The sequence below is a fragment of the Myotis davidii genome, unplaced genomic scaffold (genome assembly GCF_000327345.1).
Source record: "Myotis davidii unplaced genomic scaffold, ASM32734v1 scaffold44, whole genome shotgun sequence".
NCBI lineage: Eukaryota > Metazoa > Chordata > Mammalia > Chiroptera > Vespertilionidae > Myotis > Myotis davidii.
Window position 1 is genome coordinate 990,468 of NW_006299705.1, and position 6,968 is coordinate 997,435.

The following is a 6,968-nucleotide window of genomic DNA, read 5'->3' on the forward strand; positions in this document are numbered from 1 at the left end:
GCTGGCTGAGTTTCAGTGTCATCTCTTCAGAAAGGCCCTCCTGACCACCCCGCCTGAAGTAGCCATGCAGGCTGTTCCTTCGCATGTTTGTTTTCGTCACAGCACTCAGCACTACCTGAAGTGTTTTTGTGTGTTCATTCCCTTCTCCACTGCAGTGGGTTCCAGGAGAGTAGAAACTTCCTTTGTCAGAGTCAGGTACAGAGAAAGCGCAGGGGAAACCTCAGGTGGTGATGCTGGGGTCACAGTGCAAAATGTAGGCCTTTGGCTCAGGGGAGGGTTGGTGGTTTGAAGATGTGAGCCTTGAGTATGACCAGTGAAGCCCAAAATAGGCACAAACTCTCTTTTTGTGACCAATTTTGGATAATAAGCCCAAGCCCGTGTAAGAAAATCTCCCCCAAAACATTTTTCTAGATCAAGTGAGAAGAGCTGAAATGATCCATTTCCCTTTCTTTGAGAAAGGTTGGCCCAGCTTCTGTTGTTTCCAGCAAGATTGTGTACATGTGTGAAACTGGAATAACATTAATAAAGGGGGAAACTGGCCTGGCCGGTTTGGCTCAGTGGATAGAACGTCGGCCTACAGACTCAAGGGTCCCAAGTTCGATTCTAAACAAGGGCATGTACCTTGGTTGCGGGCACATACCCAGTGGGGAGTGTGCAGGAGGCAGCTGATCGATGTTTCTAACTCTCTATCCCTCTCCCTTCCTCTCTGTAAAAAGTCAATAAAATGTATTTTAAAAATAAAAATAAAGGGGAAACTGAAAAGTAGAGGGAGTGCTCAAATATTTTTAAGTTTTGCCCAGCTGGTGTGTCTCAATGGTTGAGCATCAACCCATGAACCAGGAGGTCACAGTCCTACTGCCAATAAGGGCACATACCTGGGTTTGGGGCTTGATCCCCGTCAGGGGGTGTGCAGGAGGCAGCCAATCAGTGATTCTCTCTTATCATTGATGTTTCTTTCTCCCTCTCCCTTCTTCTCTCTAAAATCAATAAAAACATATTTTTTTAAAAAAAAAATCTTTAAGATCTCCAACTAAAAGTCACCTAAGCTACACAAACTTGGGGAGGCCTGAGCCCTAATTTAAACAGGGAGAGAGTAGTTTATCTCCCAATGATTTCATCCCTTTGTTGTTTCTAATAGAAACCATTGGAAAAAAAGTAAATGCCCATCAGTAGGAGTCTGATTAAATAAAGAAGTAAATGTGGGGCATGAATACAATGGAACCCCATGTATCCTGGCCATTAGAAATGACAATACATCTACTAAAGCTAAACATACACTTATCCTAAGACCCAGCAGTTCTACTCCTGTAGAGACCCAACAGAAATGTGTATATATACCCACCAAAAATATGCAAAAGAATGTTCACATCAACCCTATTCATAATAGCCCTAAACTGAGAACTACCCAAACGTCCATCCATAATTGACTTGGATAAGTAAAATGTGGTTACAGTCATGTGATAGAATGCCACACAGCCATTATGGGGGAGGGGAGTAAACAATATAGAGGAGTATGCAGATGCGTCTCAAAAACAGAAAGTTGAGGAACAGAGGAAATAAAGAAATCATACTGTAAGGTTCCATTTACATGACGTTCAAAAGCAGGCAAAGCTAATCCCAGGCTGGTGGAAGTCGGGAGAGCAGTCATCTTGGAAAGGGGTGGCGTTGAGAAGGATTCTGGGATGCTGAAATGTCCTGTTTTTTAATCTGGCCACCGGTTACATGGGTGTGTTCGCTTTGTGAAAACTTGTGACACTGTACATGTATGATTTGTGCACTTTTCTGTGTGTATTTTATACAGCAAAGGGGGGGGGCAATGATGTAGATCTATATTTGTTGACATGGGACATGGAAATATGTTCAGGCCTTGTCACAGAGGCATATTCCACTTACTCAAATTGTTAAGTTGTGGATATCAAACCTACATGCATAGAAAGTTACCCCAAAAATTGGTTCTTATAAATCAGGGATGGGGAACATCCAGCCCATGGGCCGTATAAAGCCCAAGAAATCGTTTGGTCTAGCCCTGCCAAGGCATTAGGGGTGAGTTAACTAAATTTTTGACTAAATATAGCAGGCTAATTTTTAAGTTGATAATTGTGTATGGCCTGCGAATGATGTTATAAATATCCAAATGGCCCTTCGCAGAACCTTCGGGTCAGATTTTGAGATTTTTTTTTTACTTTCTTCTTTACACTTTTCTGTATTTGTTTGCATTTTTACACCGCAGAAGTATCATTTTACACTCAGAAAATTATTTTTATTTTGAAAAAACTCCTCCTTGATTAAAAAGAAAATAAAAACCTGCTTTTTATATTCTCTCGACGCAAACCAGTAAATACCACAGCCTATCAACCAAGGGCATAATGTACGCTGTGTGCATCTTATACACTTTGCAATTGTCTTAGTTTGTAAGTGTTTCCAAAGCTGGTTCTGAACAGAGTAGCCACCATCCTTCATGTCAGTGGACAGTACACCCTTGTGGTAAAATCTGAGGGTGGATGAAGGGGTTAGGTCAGAGTATCTGAGAGCTCAGGGTAAATGCTGTAGAGATTTTAGGCGATCTGTTCCTCCTCCCTCTGAAGCAGAGAGCAGACGGATCCATTTGTTAAAGAAAAATCATCTCTCTACCATTAATCTTCCCTCTGCCTCAAATCCACACACTTTCCACGTGCTACCTCTCTTTTGTCCTCTCTTCTGCTCAGGTCCAGGGGACTGCACTAGTTCCCCCAGGTCTGCACTACCTAGCTTAGTAGGGAGTTTCCTATTTCTCTCCCAACACTATTTTCCACCAGGAGCCTCCTCCACATGTTCACATGCTCAAAACTCTTTAAATGGGGATAAACGACTTTCTTCTGCAATCGAAGTTCAGGCTTAAGATGTAAATAACCCTGGGTAAATGAACACCTGGCCTTAATAGCCACACTAAGGTGCAAACGTCTAATATCATTTCTAAGGAGTAAAATTAGTTTGGGGGATGGAGATGGGGAAAGTGAGGCCCGAATCCTTCACAGAACTGGCCAGGTTACCCATGGTAACTGCTTTTCCTGCACTGCAGCCCCCAGGCCTCCACCCAGGCCTGCTCAGAAGATCCCAAGCCACCCAGAAGCAGAAGGCAGCACTGTGACCCTGGCCAGATCTATATCCATTCCAGACTCCAGATTACGATAATTTGGGAGAGGGTCAACCAAGTCAGAGCCCCAGATGGCAGAAGAGCTGCTTTAGTTTAAGACTCTTAACTCCTTTTCCTTGGGGCAGGAAAGGTTTGAGACAATGAAGGATGAGGCTTTCCAGGCTCAGGACACAACCTTGATCCAAAGCCTAGTCATGGCTTTAATTTTTGTAAATCAAAGCCTCAAGTGTTTCTTTACGTTCTTCGCTGAAGATACGTTTCCCAGGATGCATAAGAAGGTACCAAGTTGAAGACTGTGTGACATCGTGTGCCACTTAACCCCTTTGCAGGCAGGCAGAAATCACTGCTTTACTAAGTTCGCCCTTCCCTTCCCTCCCCTCAACCATTGTCTTCACAGGATCTTCCCATACTTGGAAAACATTTGTCTAATTATCATCACACACGATGGGCCCATTGCCAGCTGCTTTTTATTTTAACTTGAGATTCTTTCCAGGGTGTTTGTTTCTTTTTTCATTGTGGGTGGAGAACAGGAGAGAGAAGTGTGTCTGTTTTTACTATTACACAGAACTGATCAGATTTCCTTTATAATCACAATTAAACTTCCAGACCCAATCATATGAATACTTCACATTTAGAGGATTTGAATGCTCATTGATTTGCTCAGTCTCCCAAAACCTTCCAAGTCTGGAGGTGAGAAACTGATCCATAAGGATGAGCAAATCATTCTAGAGACATAAGGAGCACACATGGACTCGAAGAGCCCAAGCCAGAGTCCCAGCTCAGTGTTCTCTCCATCAGTGGAGACTGGGTAGCATGGGGCTAAGCCCCCAATATATTTGCTGTTGTTCCTCTAATAGAAAAAGTAACCCCAGAACAGAGTCTTGGCTTCTTGTTCACCACTGTAGCCCAGCACCTGCTTGGTTGGCATAATAAGTGGAGGGGAGAAAATACTTGTTGAAAATTGACTTACCCTTTGCCATGCCCCTACAGTGTTGGGGATGGGGTAGAGGAAGGGCACACTTGAGAAAGAATAAGCTATGCTAACAGGAATCTGTTTTCAAGTGACCAAAAAAATGCAGGGGACTTGGAAGATATTTTCCTTCTGCTCCCAGGAGTCTACTCTCCTGCCCCGTAAAAGCAGAGATCAGCAAGGGGGATTGCTGTGCAATTTAATCTGGCTGGTCATCTTAACCCAGAACTTCAATTAAAATATCTATACATTCTTCTTTTTAGGTATATTTTTATTGATTTTAGAGAGGAAGGAAGGAGCGAGATAGAAACATTAATGAGAGATACACATTGATCAGCTGCCTCCTGCATGCCCCCTTACTGCGGATCGAGCCCACAACCCAGGCAAGTGCCCTAACCAGGAATCGAACCCAGGAGCTCTCGGTCCATGGGATAATGCTCAATCCACTGAGCTATACCAGCCAGGCATATAATATCTATATATTCTTAAGTGAGAGCATCTTCGCCAGGCTTCCAAAACCTTTCAGAAATGGAGCCCTAAGTTATAATTTACTGATCTGCTGCAGCAAACAATGGCCCAGTGTGGCCCATCCCACCTCTCTAAGATTCACTGAAATTACCAGTTCTCTTTAATAAATGCATATGTATTCTACAGGGATTAATCCTGTAAATTAGTCAAACTTCAGTTAATAAGTTAACAGCTCATATAATAAAAAGAAAGTTATTTTACTATTTATTGGCATTTTCTTTCTTTGTGGGAGGAGGAGGAGGAAGGAGAGGAATAGTGAGAGAGTATTATTAACTGGAAAAAAATACTGCTTGCTTTGTATGTGCTAGGAATTAACAGTCTATAATCTAGAAGGGGAAATAGGACAAAGACCCAAATGACTATTAAACACATCTATATAAGTAGTAGCAAAACAAATTACCATGAGCGTCAGGGGAAGGAATGATTTCAAACAGCTGGAGAGTGAGTAGGGTTTGAGTAAGGCTTTGGACGATTTTGAGCAGTGGAGATGGGATAGGGAAGGGTCTGCCATATTTCAGAAGGTTTGATAAAAGGTGTGGGGACAGGAGAGCTGATGGGATCAGGATGGTGGAGAAGAAGGTCAGACAAATGCTCACAGGAGAGGGCTGGCAGGAGGGCAGGGAGGGGAGCTGAGGTCATCCCAAGGAAGTCTCAGCAGCAAGGCTGCGACATGACCATCTATCTGCAGTGGGTCTGATGGCTTCCTGCTCTAGCAGCCTTGTGACTTGGTGGCAGTAGGAAGCCATGGAGGCTTTGGGTCAGATAAGGGACATCAAAGTTGGCTTCTTAGATGACTGATGTGGTGAGTGCCAGGTAGGCTGGGGGGAAGAAGATGGAGGAATAGGAGGTGGGCCAGCACACTGTCCCAATGGTGCAAATGAGGACTATGGGGCTGACCTGGAGTATTGGCAGAGGAAATGGAAAGAAAAGGCAAAAGTCATTCTGCAGAAGAGGAAAAGTATGGACTTGGAAAAAAAGGGAGAGAGATGACTGGGGTTCTTTGTGTGAAGGAAAGAGGACAAGTAAATCCTGAGTTTGACAGCCTAGTCGAGCTCAAGATGGATGGGCTGGGCAAGACTTGGGGTAAACGCTGAGACAAGCAACCCTCTAAGCTGGGGATGACTTTCTTAGAGGTTTTGATCAGCCAGCAAGCGCACCGGAGTGCCAGAGGATAGAAGCAGAGCAAAAACAAGAGTGGGTGGGTAGGCCTTTCGCAAAAGCTTGCCTTTTCTCCAGAACAATTCACAAGATTCTACTCACAGTAGCTGCCTCTAAGGAGGTGCACTGGGAGGCTGAGAGAGAGACATTTCCTGCTGCGCCCATTTGCATTTTTTTGCATGTTGAACTTCTTGTGTGCACTTCCTATCATCATTAAATTTGAAAATGTTGAGATCCAGGGTACTGGTGACTGAGTGCTGTAGTAAAGAAAACCCGCTTTTCACCTATCCTTCACCTGCCTGGGACAGTTAGGGCAGCGGTTCTCAACCTGTGGGTCGCGACCCCTTTGGCGGTCAAACGACCCTTTCACAGCGGTCGCCAGACCATCCTGCATATCAGATATTTACATTGCGATTCATAACAGTAGCAACATTACAGTTATTTAGGGACTCTCCATGTCTCATTCCCCCTCCCCCCACCCCCCAGCACCCTTCACCCCTTCTCCCCCAGATAACTGAAGGTTTGATCAGTGTTTGGGCTTCCACTTCATTGCTTCCACCCAAGAAACAACAAAGGTCTCAGTTTTGTCTAAGACGCCTAGGGGCCAAGGACATTTTGGTTGGGCCACCGCTAAGGTGGGCATCACTATGCCAAAATCTGGCAGAGGCTGAGAGAGGGTGTGACAAGCTGGGGAAAGAAGCTGTGGAGAGAAGTGCCTGCCATTGCTCCAGTTCCCACACACCCGGGAAGCAGTGCCGGGATCCCCCTCTTCATCGTTCCTGCTCACTTAGCCAGGCGGCATGGGGTGGCATGGTGCCGTCCAAGCGGTGTTTTACAGAGACTAGGTCGCCCCCCCGCCCCCCCCAGCGTGTCCAACTCCCTGGGCTCCCCCAGGTCTTCCTTGAGCTTGGCCCCAAGCTTCCACAGTCTTGGGGTGGGCTGGGGCGCACCCTGGCCTGCTCCCCGCCCACTTCACACGAGATTGCCCACTCATCCCCAATGTGTCTGGCAGATTCCCTCACAAACCCCTTTCCCCTGATCATCCCATCAGGGGGTCCGCAGAGCTCCCCAGCCGCTGGCCCTGTACAAATTCAACTTGGAGAAAGCGCCCCAGAGGCCCCGCGGGGCGGCCGACGCGCAGCCCAGTCTCGGGCCGCCTCCTTCCTGGGCTCCGAGGCC